Source organism: Indicator indicator, chromosome 2 (genome assembly GCF_027791375.1).
Source record: "Indicator indicator isolate 239-I01 chromosome 2, UM_Iind_1.1, whole genome shotgun sequence".
Lineage (NCBI taxonomy): Eukaryota > Metazoa > Chordata > Aves > Piciformes > Indicatoridae > Indicator > Indicator indicator.
Window position 1 is genome coordinate 24,141,752 of NC_072011.1, and position 18,931 is coordinate 24,160,682.

Below are 18,931 nucleotides of genomic sequence, written 5' to 3' on the forward strand. Positions count from 1 at the left end.
CAAAAAAGATGATGGTCTAAAGCAGAAGTCTTATCAAAACTGGCTAAGGAATTGTTTAGCCTGGAAAGAAGGTGGCTCAGGAGAGACTTTACCCTCCATATATATGAAAGGAAGTTGTTGTGAAGAGGGGGGTCAGTCTTTTTGCCCAAATAACAAGTGGCAGGACGAGACAAAATGGCCTTAAGTTGCACCAGGGGAGATTTAGATTGGATAGTAGGAAAAATTTCTTCACCATCCCTGGAGGTGTTTAAAAGATGTGTAGATGTAGTGCTTAGGGACATGGTTTAATGGTGGCTTGGCTAACCTAGATGATTCCATGGTCCTAAATGAACAACTTCTATGCTTCTATGATCCTTACTTGTGAGCAGCTTCAGAAGTCAGAACATGGAGATAAATTGCTTTTTCTTTATTTCTTTCTTGCCTGTGGAAAGAAAGGGGAAGAGGCAAATGGCGGATACTGCTCCCATGACCCAGCATGTAATCTCTATGCCTATATTGACTGAAAACTAAGTTTAGTGAACGTCTCATCACTGGCACCTTTTCCAAATGAGATTAATCTGAAGAGCATCAAAGTAACAAGTAAATTGGAGACTTTCTGTGGCCTCCTTGCAGCTGCACTGCTGTCTGGAAATTCTATAATCTGAGTAGCATTAGTGCCTTTAACTAATATTTTCTTCTGTAAAAAAATGTTATTCTAGGTGATTCCTAAAGTAACATCTGGGTGTATGGTTGTATGTATTGAGTTTCCATATTTTTCTAGAGGCAACATCTCCATGCTCTATCCTGTGCTATGTTGCCATTCCTTTCTGGCCAGGTTGGACCATTCTCCTCCCACAATCAATTTTTTTATCAGGTGAGTGAAAACCCAGTTTGGCTTCTGCATCAGCTTCAGTAAGTCTGAGCAGCTACTGTAGTGCCTGTGGAGCTGTACCCTCATCCTGGGAACTGCTTCAGCGGGTGTGAATCATGCTAGAAGGAGAAAGTGCCTGCATTGCTTCCCCAGGTTTAAAACCGTATCTCAGCCAATTGTGTCCTCATTGGGTGTGAGCATCTCTGGAGATATGAGCAGTCCCCTCACTGCCACAGCTGCATATGAGACATAAGACCAGGGTGGTGAGCAAGGGTGGGGCACATGTGGGTGCACCTAGCACCCACAGGTGCTTAGATGGGACAGCTAATTTTTCAGGAGTATGGTGTGACTGAGGGTTGTGTTCCCCAGCTTTACTTTGCACAGGCTACAAGAGCCAGCTCAAGAAGGATTTCCAGGCCATCAATCTACTTATCTTTCTCCAGGGAAGCTGTGCCTTCATCTCTCTGCCTCACCTTTCTGTAGCAGATAGGATGGCTGCCAAGAGCTCCTGCCACTGTGCCAAGGTGCTCTTCTGCTTGAAAGTCTCCTTCAGCTGCTGCTGACAGACAGCTGTGGCAGGAAGGATGCATTTCCCCATGCTTACAGATGCCTGTCAAGGCAGAATGGCTGCATGCCCTGCCTAAGGAGCAACCAAAGCCCAGACTAATGCTTTTCAGCTGACCTGTGAAACCACACCTTCACCTACTGTCTGGCTCCCGTGTAAGGTGTTAGTGGATTCTGATCATTTTATGCAAGAGAGGCCTGAGCCTGATCTTTCTACCTGGGGATGAGTTACCCACCAGCCATCCATTCTATTTATATGTCTATAACAAAATCCAGCAGATCCTCGAAGATGTGCAATAATTTTTTTCTTAGCAGATTTTGTGGCTGTGAAGGAAAGTTGCTTTGCTTTGTAGGAGAGTCCTTAAGGCCATACCTGTGCAAATTTTCAGCATCTTCAGTGGTCTCAGGCAGACTTTTTCCCTTCATCTCAGGTAGAAGCAAAACCAAGCCACCATCAATTAAGCTAATCACAGCTGCAAACACAGAACAGGGCTCACAAAGGCAAGACAATGGTCATGTCTGTGATTATTTCCAAGCTGTTGGACAGTTGAGTAAGGACTTCTTGAATTTATAATAACTTTTGGCTTTTTATCTATATCGTTCTAATTTTTCAGTATCTGCACATATTTCTGAGGTGCATCTGAGACTTGGAAAGCCATTCTGGGCCATGGTCCCAGAAGTGGTCTGGCTGCCTTGCTTTGTGCACGCAGTGCAAAGGAAACAGATTCAGGCTGGATGTAAGGAAGAAGTTCTTCACCATGAGGGTGGTGAGACCCTGGAACAGGTTGCCCAGGGAGGTGGTTGGGGCTCCATCCCTGGAGGTGTTTAAGGCCAGGCTCGAGGAGGCTCTAGCCAGCCTGATATAGTGTGAGGTATCCCTGCACATGGCAGGGAGGTTAGAACTAGATTATCCTTGTGGTCCCTTCTAACCCTGACTGATTCTATGATTTTGGCTCTAGTTGTCCAGCTGGTGTGGGACTGAGATGACACTAACTAACTGTCATCCCTACTTTTGGCTAGATTAGGACACACACAAAAGTTTGCAACCAGCCCATCTAGCCAATTTCACCTGATTTCACCTTCTGAGTTTTAAGAGCCTGCTATTACCATACTGAGGGCAGACAGTACTTTTGAGCTCAGTGATCTAAATATGTGCAGTAGCAAACTTTCAGGGTAGCCCTTAGGTTTTTTTCAGATAGATAGTCTTAACATTAGAGCTACATGCTGCTTTGCCATAGGATCCTTGTCAGACTGGGACTCTGCAGTGGCAGCAAGAGGTGGAGTGTGACTTTTTCAGAGAAAGACAGGAAGCTATCCTACTTGGACCACAAGTCCTCTAACCATATGCACGCAAAAGGGGCAGGATCCAAAGATGTTCCTTCCTTGTGGAGGGCTCAGCAGGAAGTCAAAGACTTCTGCTGCAGAAAAGGCTAAGGGATGACCTTGGCACAACTTCCACACACCCACAGATGAAACAGACTTGCCAGGCTGTGCCTGACATGTGTACACAGGCACGTGTCTATACACATCTCTGCTTCTTTTTAAAAGGCAAGAAATAGCTCACCAAACTCCCTCATCGAACCTGTGACCAACTGACCCACCTCACTGCTCTTACCAAAGGTGAGCAGGGGCAGTTCTTGCCAGAGCTCTGCTAGTCTATACACAAGGAAGGGGGTTATGATCCCCCCAAGATTGCACAAGGATGAGCAAACAAGGACTCCCAGGTTCCTGCAAAGCTGGACACCTGCATGCTCACAGCTCTGACTAGAGGTGCCTCACGCAGCTTTGCAGCCCAGTGCAGTGGCAGGATCTGCAGCAGCTGGGAGCAGGGTGTAAAGAGCAGGTCAGAACCCTGCCCAGGGGATGTGCAGCTGATGGGAAAAAGGATGGATCATGAACCTCGTGGAGAAAAAGTCAGACGACACCCTAGGGCTTAGAAAGGCCTGCCTTCTACCATGGTGAACATACTCAAAAGAAAGCAAGTGTAGAGCATTCTCCCATGCAAGTGTGAGGACAGAGAGAGTTAGACAAGGCAAGACATTAAACATAACCCTGTACTGGACAGAGAGATTAATGAACATTTGACTTCTGGTTTACTGAATGGCACTGGAAGGGGAGTCTGCAGGATGTTTGGGAAGGTTGCTTAAACATCCTTTCAGAAACCTGCTTCCTCAGCGCTGGGCTCTGAAGTGGGGAAGGATCTTTGGTCATGGAAAGCAGTGGATTTCTGCTGCACCACCCAGGAGTTCTCCTCCATCTTAGCAAGGCGTGTCTTACACATGCAAAGTCCTCTTCCAGGGCAGTGCATGAGTCACAGACTCCTCAGCTGCATGCACAGCCTTGAGCTGACCTCTCGTGGTCTCTTCAAGAGAAACACAGTGTTTTTTGCCAGCTAGCAGCAGGTTATGCACTTACCTGAGGAATGTTGGGTAGAGCTCAGGATTTACCACACAAACGATTTCATAGCACATGGTAATTCCCATTCTGCCCAAGCAAGCTGCAGCCATTTTAAGCAAGTAAAGAGCTGGAAAGACATTTTGCCCATTAAGGTTGGAATACAAAACCATGTTTCTTTTTGCTCTTGACATAAAATGTCATTAAAGATTTAATTTAAGAAAACAATAGAATTGCTGTCATAAAAGGTCAAGAGGACAGCACATGATGGTGTTCCCTTTCACTCAATAAGGAATCTATAACGCAGTTGTCTTGTGATTCAAGCAAATAACCAAGATTTTAGACTTTCACAGGCTGCTGTCACAGAGACAAGAAATCAGTAATACAAAATAATTTGAATTATCCAGTGCATTAACCAAATGCTTATGCCAGAAACCTCTTCATGCTTAAATGAAATGAGACAGAGGGCAGCTACATTGTTTAGCAGTTGAAATCTGCTTCTCAGTAAGGTACTCTGTACTATTGCAGAGAGACTTCTGATGACTTTCAGGCTGGGACAAGTTCGGATTGTCCCCCTGTCTCCCTGTGTGACAATTGTTTTCACACCTGCAGTTATAGATGGCTGCTGTAAATAAATTATTATCTCAGCCCTCTGCATAGAGTCAGTACAGGACACCATTGCATGCCATGTGGAATTTTAAACCCCAGATTGACCTTGGATTGTGGCTTCAGCTGCTTCAGCTATTAGTGCATGAGAAGCATGGTGTCTTCCTCATTTAACCAGCTAATGGTTGCATCAGCCAAGGGCAGTATTTTACTGCTGCTAAGCCCTGCTGGCAGAGCTGAGATAGCAGTGTGGCATGTGGTTTGCAGCAATTGCAGCTGTGGGAGCCCAGGAGTATTCCTACTTCCTCACCAGGGCTCTGTCTGCCCTATTGCCCCCTGCAGAGCCAGCCTGAGTGGAAAACAACCCTTTTGTGGAGAGCTGGGCTGCCATGGGCTTTGAGGGTGGCTCAGCTCAGGGCTGGTGAGAGGTCTAGGGTCTCTGTTGGTGGGTGCTGCTGTCAAGCCTGGTGGGCTGAGCCAGCTTGGTAGCAGTGTCTTCATTGGCTATGACTGTCTACTGCTGCAGGGCACTCACCCAGCTACTGCTGCTCTCCATAGCCTGTCACAGGCAGCAACAGTGAGCTCATGAGATTCCCACCCCTGCACTCTCCCAGCAAAGCCCAGTGGTCCCTTGCATAGACTCTGCACTCCCCAGTCACTTGTTAAGGTAAGTTTACATTGCCTGGACATCTTGGCTCTTTTTTTTTTTTTTTAATCTATGACATTTTTCTGTAAAATTTTGTGGGTTTTTTGCCTTGCCCCCCCACAAATTGATAGTTGTTTGGCACTATTATGTCTATGGTTTCAGTATAGTTGTATTCCATGAAGTAAGAGGAAAGATTTCATTTAATGGCCCTTAAGGGGCATAATGCTTTGAGATTAGGCCCCCAGAGAGAATGCTTAGCTAAACAAAAGCCAAATGCCTGTCATGGTTGCTCAACATTCTGCATTTATGGCAGCAGCACTGTTGATCTGTAGATCTGTAGAAAGCACCCAGATAGTGTTTGCAATGTGTGCATGTGCCCATACAATTTGCCTTTTCAGAAACAGAAACCATGGGGATTTTTGGATGAAAACTCTGAGCTGTGCATTCAAATCTAAATTTCATGTCATAGAAAAATTGCAGTCTTAACATGTCATGCCTTGTGCTCTGACAGGTCCAAGCTGGCCATCTGATTTGTTGCCATTTGGGAAACGTAATTCTTTCACAGAATCATAGAATCATAGAATTATAGAATTCAATTTCTCCAGCCTCTCACTAGCTGGTATAAATGCTGATGGTGGGACATACGTTAGCTTTTATGGTATTGTCTTCATTGGATCACAATACCGACATGGGCCAGGTTAGCAAAGATTGGTTTCCTTTTTCCTTGCAATAACCAAGAGACAGGAATAGAATTAATTGCCAGAGGAGGTCTGCATGACTCACTGTCTGGCACTAACACTGTAAGGAGACAAGCACCACCTGCAATCAGGTTTGCCATGGACCAGGGGTAACAATGACCAATGCGATCCAGCATTAGCATGAGGATGAAGGCAGCTGGGAACTCAACAAGCGCAGAATAAAGGAAATCCAGATCCACATTCCCAGCAGCTATTCCCATGTGCATGATCACCCCCTGGTAGAGGACAGAGCTTGTGAACCTGGGCAGAAACCAGGGTGCAGATGAAGCCAAACCCTTTGGGAGAGAGTTTATGCAAAGAACTGAGATTGGCAGCTGGTCAGGAGCAAAACAGGCTTAAATCAAAGATGATGACTTAGGGCACTGAATCACACACCTTCATTTGGGCTGCAAAAGCCTTCCTTTACTAACTGTACATCAAACTGAAGGTATGTTTTCAGATCTGAGGTGTCCTGATCAGGTCTAAAAATTGTTTCAGCTTTTCTCCATCTTTTCCTTCAGAACTGAGCCTCTAGGAGCACAAGTGACAGAGGGACAAGAGATTACAGCAGGTAGGGGTGGTGAGCACTGCAACAAATTTTCTTCTGGATTAATGGGAGGATGAAATTTTTCATTTGCCAGTTAAAGAACTGAAGACAAAATAATTTCTCCAGAGTTTTTTGGGGAAGGGAAACATGAAAACTTATGTAGATTTCATATCTGTACATTCCTGTATATGTTGCATGGGATGAAGCAGCTTAAAAAAAACCAAACATGAATAAGGATGATCTAGAATATTCAGACATGAGATTTGGCAAATTTACTGTTGATTGATACTACTTCAAGGATGAATTTTGCTTTTCTGTTGTCTATTTTTGCAAGCTTCTTTTCCCAAATATGCTTTGCAATGGTCCTAGGCAGTCAAAGGTAGAAAAACCTACTTGCCTTTGCTTTAGAGAACTGCAATGCTTTTAGCTGTCAAATTGCTCCCTGCTCTAAATCCAAACCAATCCTAAACCCAGAACATTATTTGCCCCAAGGTTTGCATATATGCAGCAAGTGCAGTCACCTGGAAGGAGAGAGGTAGTTTCTTCTTATTTCCCTTTGCAATGTACTTAACTTGCACCCTTTTGTCATTTTGCTTTTGAGCTATGAGCCACCTAGGGGACTCTGGCAGACACCTGCAACACATATGACAGCTACAGGGGGGGAAAATGCAAGTTACTAGTACATAGAAAATGAAAATGGAACTGAGTTTCTCAGACTATCATCCTGGTGTGTATTGAATATCTAAGGGTGGTATTGAATTCCATTGTAACTCTGTCAGTGACTGCACTCCGATTTGTGCTCCACTTGAATGACAACATAGCCTCTTTTTTTTTTTTTAAAGACTAAACCAGTTTATAATCATATGGTAACAGTATCCTAAGATACATTTTGTTGACATGTTTTAGAAATGGCTAATATCCTGTGGATATAAAACAAAACGGCTGCAAATACGACTCTTCAGTTTGTCCATGTTAAAATCAAACTTAAAAAAAAAAAACAAAAAACCAAAAACCCTCAACCCAAATATTTTCACTCAGTTTGTTTGCAAATAGTTAACAGAACTCTGTTGATTGCATTAAAAATCCCCACACTATTTTTAGTTGATGATTAGAAAAACTTGCATTTCACAGTAGCTCAAATACTGTTCAAGAAATAGGGACTTATTCTGTGATGAATGGCTGGGACAACAAAACCACAGAAAAATACCAGATCTGAACTGCTGTAGTCTTGAAAATCCTACATGTAGTGCCGCAGCAGATGCCTCAGCACCCAGTTACAGTCCCCTGTTTTGGGCTCCTTGTTACTGTGAGTTCTAAGAGCAGTCACTTACCAATAATAGAGCAGGAGGAAGAAATTGGGCAGTGTCACTGTGAGCTGGAGCTACCTCCAGTGTAGAAGCACATAAACCAGGGCAGTGAGGGCAAGGAGTCCCAGGCTGAAGGCAAGCTGGTAAGTGATGCCAACTGCTCCCTGGTAATTTGAGCCAACAAATTCTGCAACTGCAAAGACAAATCATAAGAGTGAAATAAATGGATTTGCAGAGTCAAGGGAGGGTAACTCCTGCCAGCTAGAAACAGGTGAAGCTCCTGTGTGTGTCCATGCCCTTGTGGTATGCTGTGCAGACATGATTTTGGAGGGGAAAGTGTAAATCTCAGACAAGTCCTTCCTCCTTTGATCACCTGGGGACTTTGCCTTCGAGGTTGTCAGGCTCTCGCCCATTAATAAAGGGCAAACATTACTTTCTTCCTCCAACTCCTTCTGGCTAAGAACTAAATGGGAAAGTGAAATACATAACTGGCATTTGCTTGCTTTTGGTTCCCTCTTCCTGTACGGCTTGGGAACAGAACCTCCTTACCTGCCAAACATGTGAAACAGTGTTGAGGAATGGTTGGTAAAGAAAGGACATGAAGGCCTGATGGACTTTACTGAAGAAGATATACAGCGCCTTAGGACAAGATGGGTTTAGCTGAATCATTGTGACTTGCAAACTTGCAGGGCTGCAGTGTCCTTGGGCAGAGGAGGGAAAAGCTGGAAAGTAACGGGCCTGAGAAAAACAGGATGTTGTGATTAAGCCGAATGGAATGTTTAACCTACAAGAGGTGGGGTTGACACCTAGCTGTAAATCAATCAGTAGTTGACTAGTAGGCATAATTAACTGTAAGGATATATAAGTGTGAGCTTGGAACTCAATAAATGGATTCTGCCGATCATATTGGTCTGTGTGCAGCCCCGTCTTGCGACAAAACAGTACAGCAAAAATGGTTCTAGCACCCAGGCTGTGAAACACCAGTGTTACCTCTCACAGCACCACTTGTTGCCTTTCCCAGAAAAGCGTCATACATCCTTGCAGCATTTTCATTACTTCTTGTCTCTAGGCCTTATCCTTCATTTTATCATCTTCCTCTCCAGGTACAGACACTCCCTAGTATTCAGAGCTGCCTCCTTATCATTGCATTTATGTTTACAGTTTGGTGCAAGCTTGGGTCTCATACAACTACATTTAAGCAAAGAGGTGCAATTTGGCAGTGAAAATCACAGTGTCACTGTGTGCTCTTGTTACAGTTCCTTAAAGATGGGATGGCACAAGCAGGGTTCAGCCCTGCTGCAAAGCACAGGATTGCTGCCCAGAACGTGTAATTGCAAGCAGCCGTAACTGAGGATGTAGCCTATCAGCCAGCCTTCCTTGCTGACCAGTCCCTGTATCAGATAGAAGATCACTGCCTAGGTGCAGCTTGGTGCAAAGGCCATGAGAACCCCTGAGACTGCATTGATGAAGATTGTGGCCAGGAGGCAGAGTTTGCAGTCAAACCTGCAGAAGGAAAGAAGAAAGAAGAACGAACTTAGCTGCTGGTAGGGTAGATTGGTAAACCAAATGGTTTGAAGAGGCTGGAGATGGTCCCTGTCTCCCTTTTCTCCGTTCATTTTGAGTGGGAGTCTGTATTTGCTCTTCCCTTTGCAATATTTTTCAACTTGATGGAAGGTCAAGGGAATCCCCTGTCCTCTGTTTTCAGGCTGTTGCTCATTTCTAGTTGACTCAGCTAATGAGTTCAGGAAATGCTCTAATATGGCTCTTCAGCCTACCTTTCAAAGATGAAATAGCTGTGTAATGGGGATCTTAGAATCACAGAATCAGTCAGGTTGGAAGAGACCTTAAAGATCATCCAGTCCAACCTATCACCCAGCCCTATCCAATCAACTAGACCATGGCACCAAGTGCCTCATCCAGTCTTCTCTTGAACATCTCCAGCGTCAGTGACTCCACCACCTCCCTGGGCAGCCCATTCCAATGGGCAATCACTCTCTCTGTGAAGAACTTTCTCCTAATATTCAGCCTACACCTCCCCTGGCACAACTTGAGACTGTGTCCTCTTGTTCCTCTGCTGGTTGCCTGGGAGAAGAGACCAACCCCCTCCTGGCTACAACCTCCCTTCAGGCAGTTGTAGACAGCAATGAGGTCTCCCCTGAGCCTAGTCTTCACCAGGCTAAACAACCTCAGCTCCCTCAGCCTCTCCTCATAGGATTTGTGTTCCAGGCCCCTCACCAGCTTCGTTGCCCTTCTCTGGACACGTTCCAGTACCTCAACATCTCTCTTGAATTGCGGAGCCCAGAACTGGACACAGTACTCAAGGTGTGGCCTGACCAGTGCTGAGTACAGGGGAAGAATAACCTCCCTTGTCCTGCTGGCCACACTATTCCTTATACAGGCCAGTGTGCCCTGGCCACCTGGGCACACTGCTGGCTCATGTTCAGCCTACTATCAACCAGCACCCCCCAGGTCCCTCTCTGCCTGGCTGCTCTCCAGCCACTCTGTCCCCAGCCTGTAGCACTGCATGGGGTTGTTGTGGCCAAAGTGTAGAACCCTGCACTTAGCCTTGTTAAATTTCATCCCACTGGCCTCTGCCTACCCATCCAACCTGTCAAGGTCCCTCTGTGGGGCCCTCCTGCCCTCCAAAAGATCAACACCTGCTCCTAGCTTGGTGTCATCTGCAAACTTACTGATGATGGACTTGCTTGATGACTGCTCTTGTTTGATAACTGTGACCTTTACCTATTTTTTCATCAATCTTAAACTCTTCTTGAAGAGAGTATTGTACCTCCCTGTTATTTGTTATTCCTGTATCACTGCGGTTCACGGATAGTCAGAAATAAATTATTTCCAAAAGAAACAAGCTCGCTGGAACACTGGAGAGACATTTGTTTTCTAGCTGACGAGATGTATTAGCCAATATCCACTAACAAAAATAGCACAATAAATGCCAGCCAAAAAAAGGTCTTCTTTTCTCTGTAATAACATCAGCATCCCATTACTTGAACTTTTCTCCTGTCATGAGGCTGAAACACAGGCATTTTTTACTTACCTTAAAGTCCAGCCCAAGAGAATTTTATCAGACATTGAGAGGAGCTTTCTCCCAGTGCCCCAGCTCTGAAAGGCAAAGGTGCAATGCTGCATGTTAGCACTGACCTCAGGAGCTCTCTAGGGACATGGAAGTCCAATTTTTGAGACACCTATGACTCTTGAATGTCAGTCAGCTCCCAGATACGTGTCCAGAGACAAATTAAGTAAATGAGTAGATCTAATCCCTCAGAGAGGAACACGTTAAGAACTTATGAAACCTCCCCTGAATCACCTAAATCATTCACAGCAGTTTTCTCAAGTGTGGTGGGTTCCAGCAATCTCACACATACTAAAAGTAGCACTCAGCTGCACTCAGGCTATTGAACAAGAAGGGGATGGATATCTCAGATCCAGCAAACACAGAGTCCGTGGGCCTTTTCTTCAGTCCCTCTACTAAACTTGAGGCTTTTTTTTTTTTTTTTGCCCTAAGCACAACACTTTCTGTGTATGGGGCTTTGTATTGCTCTTGCATGTCTGCAGTGCAGGGATCACAGTGAACTGGGGCAGGATGGCAGCAAGCAGAGCAGTAGACACCCCCTAGATGTACTTTATCGTAGCAGCAATGGCATCCTAGTCCCTCATGTCATTCCATACTTTTGCTTGATAATAGACCTTGGTAAGAATATCCTTCAGCATTTTGAACCAGGGAGAGCTCTGGTTCCTATTGGCTGTCACAGCCATATGCTGCCAAGCAGTGCCTTTGCTAGTGAACATGATTGCTTCATCTAATTCTGTGCTGAAAAGGCAGAGTGGTGCCTCTGATGGGTGTATGATCTGTTCACTGCTCTTTCATGTCTTGTCATGCCTGGGTGAGTAGCTGCTATATATCCTCCCCTTTGCATCCCACAAGCTGAGTACTGGGGAAAAGAGTGGAATACTTCCAAAAACATTAGGCCAAAAAACAAGGATTTGAATTTAAGGGAAAGAGTAGAGGGAGGGCTGACACATGTTTCTAGTGCTAAAGAGAAACCAAGATCTTCCAAAGTGCATGTGAAGAAAAGCAAAAATTGGCGTAAACATGTCAACCTTTGTCCTTCAAATCAGACAGAAGAATCCAGGCCAGGACTGAAGCTTGGGTGTAGGGTCTTTGCAGCATTGCTGTAGCCACTTGATGTCTTTCATTTGAGAGAGCTTTTTGCCAAAGATGTAACTGCATGCAAGATGTGGCCAGAAAGAGTCACTTGGCTAAAACACTGTCTTCTGATGAAAAATCCATTTAAGCAAAAAGCTTTTAAAAAGGGTCTTTTAACTGGCAGTAAGATAATGGTTTACTGAGGACTGGAAAGTGGTCTGTCCATGTACAGGTGAGCTTCCTCACAAGCAGGTGTGTTCACGTGGAAGGACAGGATGGGGTTTGCTGGGACTATAGTAGCCCTAAAAAGATGGTGTGCACAACCTATAACAATTATGCATTTGCCTGCAATGAAATGTGGAAGCCGGGAGCAGTGAGACAAACACAGTTCCATCTGTGATACTGCAGAAGTGCTATGGAGGACAGCTGTGCCCCTCCTCTAATGTAAAACCATTGTCCCTTATCCTGGTGCTACATGCCCTTGTAAATAGTCCCTCCCCAGGTTTGTTGTAGGCCCCTTTCAGTTACTGCTATAAGGTCTCCTTGGAGCCTTCTCCAAGATGAACAACCCCAACTCACTCAGCCTGTCTTTGTAGCAGAGCTGCTCCAGCCCTCTGACTGTTTTTGTGGCCCTGCTCTGGATCTGCTCCATCGGGTCCATGTCATTGTTGTGTTGAGGGCCCTAGAGCTGGACACAGTATTCCAGATGAGGTCTTACCAAAGAAGAATAGAGTTGCAGAATCACCTCTCTGGATCTGCTGGCCATGCTTCTTTTAATGGGGCCCAGGATGTGATTTGCCTTCTGGGCTGCAAGTATGCATTGTTGGCTCGTGCCCAGCCTTTCTTCCACCAGAACCCCAAGTCCTTTTAAGCAGGGCTGCTCTCAATTTTATCATTCCCCAGCGTGTATTGATAATGGGTATTGACCTGACCCAGGTGCAGTACCTTGCACTTGTCTTTGTTGAACTTCATGATGTTCACCTGGACCCACCTCTCCAACTCTTCCAGGTCCCTCTGGATGCCATCCTGTCCCTCTGGCATATCGACTGCACCACTCAGCCTGGTGTCATCTGCAAATTTGTTGGGAGTGCACTTGATCCCACTGTCTATGTCATTGATGAAGATATTAAACAGCACTCGTCCTAGTATGGACCCCTGAGGGATACCACTTGTCACCTGTCTCCATCTGGACATTGAGCCATTGACCACTATCCTTTGAATGTGACCATCCAGAGAATTCCTCATCCACTGAAGAGGCCACCCATTGAATCCACACCTCCTGGACTCAAAGAGAAGGATGTTGCGGGGGACTGTGTGCTCTATTTCTGGGTCTGAGAGAAACTTTCCTATTTTGAAACTGATTTAGGGCCATTTGGATACTGCTAAAATTGATGTAAACCAAATTTGCCACAAAGATGGGTAAATAGTTCTTTGTGCCTGAGTTAAAATTTCATCTCAAACTCTTGAGTTCACTTTGTGTTTTGCTACCATGAAAGAAAAAATTCTCTTTGCTAGTGAATGTGATGATTCTCCATGGAGCCAACTCAGAGGCCATAAAAGTGGAGCAAACCATCATGATGTTTCAGTTACTTCCTTGGTCACAGCAGCCTTTGAAAACAGGGAACTACCATCCACACCTTTGTAAGTGACACATGGGCCTTTTGAATCAAGTTTTAATTGCGTTTTTTTTTTTCCTCTTTGACTTGTGAATGTTGTTCAGCAGCATGCAGAAAGCAGATATAACCAGATGGAACGGTTCATCTTACACCTCTCTGCCTACTACCTACCTGTCTGCAATGTAGCCAGTACTCATGGAGCCAATAAAAAACCCAGCATTCACACATGACTGGAAGAGGTCCAGCTTCCAGGAGTCCTCACACACCAGGTTAAACTGCAAGGGCAACCACAGTTAGAAGAACAGGAACACTTAACACACAAAACATGGCTATTCAGCAGGGAGATCAGAGACAAACAACTGGAAAATGGGCTCTGGTAAAAAAACCCTCTAGACCCTGAAATTGACATCTGCAATCCATCTTGTCCATATTTTCCCAGACTTGTGGAAAAGTTACACCCTGGAAAATGATTGCACAATGACTTGTCAGGAGAGTGAGAAAGCGAGAGAAACTCCAAACTAACAAATTAAAAAGTTCAGAAAGATCTCTCCTCCCCGCCCTATCCATCTGCTTGACATTTGGAGGACACTGGAGCATCATTTCCTTCCCAGGTGCTGAGGTCCAGCTGTGTGTTATCTCATTGTGTGAAAGTAGTGCCAGGCGTGAGAGGTGTAGGGCTGCCATGAGCCCAGACAAGAGGTGGTTGTCCTGTTCTTCATTAGGACTGGCAAAATGCCCAAGATTTGGTTGACCTTTGTCTTCAGTGAACTGCTACTCCATTACTTGGTTTTGGTTTACAATTAACAGATTACCAACAATCACCCAGCAAGGGGAGATAAAATGGTACTAACTTCTCTATAGGTGGAAATATTCATTCCAGTGTAATTGGACTTCAGCCCAGAAAAAGCTTGATTGTCTCTGGCTGCTTCTTTTACCTCTTTCTAACCTGGATGGGTTTACTGGGGCTGTACAACACAGTTTATATCTGGTTTCCCTGATTCAACTGATGCAGAGGAGGGCTGGAATGCTCTTCTCTGCCCCCACCCAGCTGTGGTGGCAGTGAGATGAAGTCGCTTTGTAACACTGATGACAGTGAAGCAAGGGAATATGAATACCCTGCCCCAGGAAGCTGTGAAGTAGCCAGCATTGCAGTTTTACTAAGAACGTGTTACAGGAGCAAGGTGCTAGGTGATTTAGGTATAATTAACACAGGTTTGGGACTGGAGGAGTAGAAAAGATCTCTTTTGAAGTCCTTACTATATTTCAGATGTCTACAAAGCTTTTAGACTGTCGATACTGGTTTGCACAATTTGCAGTTTTTCTCTTTCTAAACTCGTTCAAATAGTGTAAGTTGGGAAAAAAAGAATGTTGCTAACTCAAATTCAGCCCCATCTGCGTCTGGTTCAGTACACTGTTTATCTCCCAAACATGAAATTCCTCAGTTTGGGCCACAGGGTACTGTCCTAAATTTTGTGACTGAAATACTGAATTATGAGAATAGCTGTCGTCCAGCTGATGGCAGGCTTGCAGTACTATCCTGCCAGGAGAATCAATAGTTTCCCATTATTTATCCACATAAATCTTTGCTCACGCTCTGTGCCAGAAGCACACTTTACTAACCCAGTGATGCCCAGCTTCAAGGTGTGTAGGCAAGAGTAATTTTGCTGGACAAACTGTGTCTTACCTCAGTCACGAGAGAGGTCCCTGGGGAGTCATAGACCCAGCCATCCTGACAGAGATCAAGGGGGACAGTGGTCCTGTTGCCCATGAGGCTGTCAAGGGGGTCAGTGCAGCTGACACCTGTTGCATTCCAGTCTACTTCATACCTCCTGCAGCAACTGCTGAAGCCAACCCCGTGGCTGTGCCACTCAGGAACTGTGAGATTCAGCTGCTCCTCCAGGCTCCAGCCACGCTTCTGGCTTAGCTCAGCCACCCCAGGACTGAAGCAGCAATGCCCAGGGGTGAACCCGAAGAAGATGATACCCACATATACTGGGGTGAAGGCAGCAGACAGCAGGCATAAAACAAAGAGGGTTTGTTTCTGGAAGAAGCCAAATTCTCCAATCTGCTCTAAAATATCATCCAGGGTTGGCATCTTTGTATGTAGCAACTCATTAAAATATCTCAGTTGCTTTCCAGGGCTTTGCCCTTCACTGCATGCTTAAATAACAGCCAGAATGTTTGTTCAAAACTCATAAACAATTAATTAACTTTGTCAATTGTCAAGTCATGAATCACAACCTTTGTTTCTCAAACACCATTTCTAAACACAGCTTGGCTCTCCCGTTTTGGCCTGTTACTTTGTTTTGTATATGACACATCCAAACTGAGATCTTAGATTATTACCATTTCAGTCTGTCACTAAAAGTTTGTAGGTGAGAATTGCTTTGTCCAAGGCCATAAATATTATGAAAGCACTGTTGTTCTTTCCTTTGTATGTATACAACTGGAGAAGCTTATACTCAGCATTACACTGAGCGACCACCTGCATGCTGCAAGTAGAGAAGACACAACAGGACAGATTATAGATACCTAACAGCTAAAGAATACTGTTGTGCTCCAAATGAGCAGCAATCCAGTCACTACAGTAAGCACTGACACTTTTGAGTCAGAACTGCCCAGACTGAACTTGTAGAAGTTCAAATGTGACTGTCCCAAACCCAAGGAGCTGAGAGTAGTCTGAAGATCAGTCACCAGCCCTTGCATGCCCACCTTGCCCTCTACCTCCTGCCCTGCACTCTGGGGAGGTGTCAGGTAGAGGCTGCTGTAAAATAACTCTGTATCACCAGCAATTTACAGTTGTTTCATGTGAATTTGTCAGACACTGTTCATATGGAAAAGCAATGGAGACATTCTCAGCCTCTTTTACTGAGGAGAATGATTCATGTCATGTTCCCATAGTTGCGGCTGCATAAGGTCTTTTCATGTTGTTTCCTGATCTCCTGCACTGTAAACAATTAGTTTTTGTCAAACAATGTAAGTAATGATGGAAGGCTGGAAGAATTTCAGTGCAGCTGAACATGATAAGCATGGATTTGGACAAAACCCATCTATGGGCAAAGATTTCTGTCTGCAAGTTTTCTGCAGAGAGGTTTTATTGTGGGAACCCCAAAAGGGGATGATAATGGAATGTTTAGATGGCCTTCATGTCTGTGACGCCCTGGAGGTGATAAGAGATGTTGTACCTCCAAACCATGTGAGAAAAGGATGGGAGTGAAAAATAACAAAGTGTTGCCTCTTTGAAATGCATGGGAAGGCAACTGGGCAGTGAGGCACCTGTTAAAATAAAGATAAATCAGTGGGCTCAAGGAGGCAGTCTGTGGGAAAGTGGAACTGTAGCATTATGTATGTTTCAATCAATAGCCTCCGGCTCTGCAGGTCTGGGCCATTTCTCCCACCCTGTGGGTCACCTCCTTACAACTGGTCTGTCAGTTGTATCTCTGCTCTCTGTGTTGAGACCGGCAGGTCTGGGATCAACATATCGCTTGATGCACTTAGGAAAACCCATATTTTATTACCTTTCTTTCTAAGGCTTATGACAGCCTTCCAGAACCTAAACGGGGCTTGCAAAACCAAACGGAGAGAGACTTTTTACAAGGGCATGTAACGATAGAATAATGAGTAATGGCTTTAAACTGAAAAAGGCAGATTTAGATTAGCGATAAGGAAGAAGTTCTTTACTGTGAGGGTTGTGAGGCCCTGGAAAAGGTTGCCCAGAGAAGCTGTAGATCCCCCCCACCATGGGAGTGTTCAAGGCCAGCTTGCAGGGCGGGGGCTTTGACAAACTTGGTCTAGTGGAAATTGTCCCTGCGCATGGCGGAGGGGTTGGAACTTAATGGTTTTTAAGGTCCCTTTCAACCCAAACCATTCTGTCAGTTTGTGACTTTGTAGCTTGTTTAGTGCTTCTGAAGGGAACCCTTGAGCAAGCTGCTGCCCCTGAGTTAATCTCCCCTGAGGAGCACTCTGAGATTTATGAAGCACAAAACTAAACAATTAACCTTGGAGGAAAACAAAGGTGATAAGTAACATGCTATTTTAAAGGGCTATTAATAGCATGTCCGCTGAATTGCAACAACCAGTGTACACCTAGGAACTGTCATGAATCACAAATGGGGCTGCTACTTTGCAATAAACATTTTTCACAGCTAAGGAAACACCAGACCTTTGACTGCTTACAACTAAATTGTTTAGCCAACTCTGTTCAGGTCTCTTCTACACCAGAAGTAGGGAATGGACTATTCCCCCTGTTAATGTTCAAGGAGGTCACTACGCTAGCAGCTTTGAAACCTCGCACCCACCAGCAGCACAGACCACTCAGCAGTGTATGCATTCGTTAACAGCTAAAACTTGGGTCAGCCAAAATAAAATTAAATGCAACAAGAAGGGCATAAAGCATCTGTTTTGCTCCCTTTCCTGACTCTACCTAGTGTATATTCATGCTTAGGAGAGTAATAAAAGTATTGAGGAGAGTAATAAAAGTATTGTGTTAATATGCCAGTTAGGCTTGCAGAAGGTTTTATGTCTGCTTTTGAGGCAAATCCACATTCTTTCACTTGGAAAACCCCAAGTGTCAGTTGAGTATTCTCTTGTATTTCCAGTAAGCAAAGTGTTGTCCTACAGTGAAAGTGACCACTGACTGGCTTCAGATACTGCATTGATGTCCAGAGGTTTTTTGTTATTGACATCTGAGCTGCCCTCATATATCCTCAGGCAGGTATTTCCATTCAGATGCCTCCTGAGGTGTTCTCCTACAAGTCTTGCATGAGTGAACATTTCAGCACTGCTGGTCTACAGTGTTGATCAAGCCTGTTCAGTCAATAGAGAAGGACAGGTATCTTCATACCTGGAATACTGTGTCCAGTTTTGGGCTCCCCAGTTCAAGAGAGACAGAGAACTGCTGGAGAAAATCCAACGGAGAGCCACGAGGATGCTTAGGGGACTTGATCTCCCTTATGAAGAGAGACTGAGATCCCTGGGACTATTTAGTCTTGAGAAGATTGAGAGAGGGGATCTGATCAATGTCTATAAATATCTGAGGGGTGGGTGTCAAGTGGAGGGGGCCAGGCTCTTTTCGTTGGTTCACAGTGATAAGACAAGGAACAATGGGTTCAAACTAGAACATAAAAGGTTTCACCTCAACATGAGGAGAAACTTCTTCACAGTGAGGGTGACAGAGCCCTGGAACAGGCTGCCCAGGGGGGTTGTGGAGTCTCCTTCTCTGGAGACTTTCAAAACCCACCTGAATGCATTCCTCTGTGGACTACCCTAAGTGATCCTGCTCTGGCAGGGGGGTTGGACCTGATGATCTCTTGAGGTCACTTCCAACATCTGATATACTGTGACAGTGTGATACTGTGATATATATAAATCCATGTATAGCAGAAGCTTACAGTGGTGCTTAACATGCTTAACAGCAGATCTGTGCAAGCTGTTAATAGCAGTTGCAGCAACCTGCAGGACACAGTTAATCTGAACAGTGTGTTGAAACATGGTGATGTGTCT

The 18,931-nt window shown here is 44.9% G+C and overlaps 1 pseudogene; it reads right to left on the reverse strand.

Moving 5' to 3' along the window:
- Nucleotides 1-354: 354 nt before the first annotated feature.
- On the reverse strand, nt 355-15,524 carry LOC128978673 (solute carrier family 22 member 2-like; annotated as a pseudogene).
- Nucleotides 15,525-18,931: the final 3,407 nt, after the last annotated feature.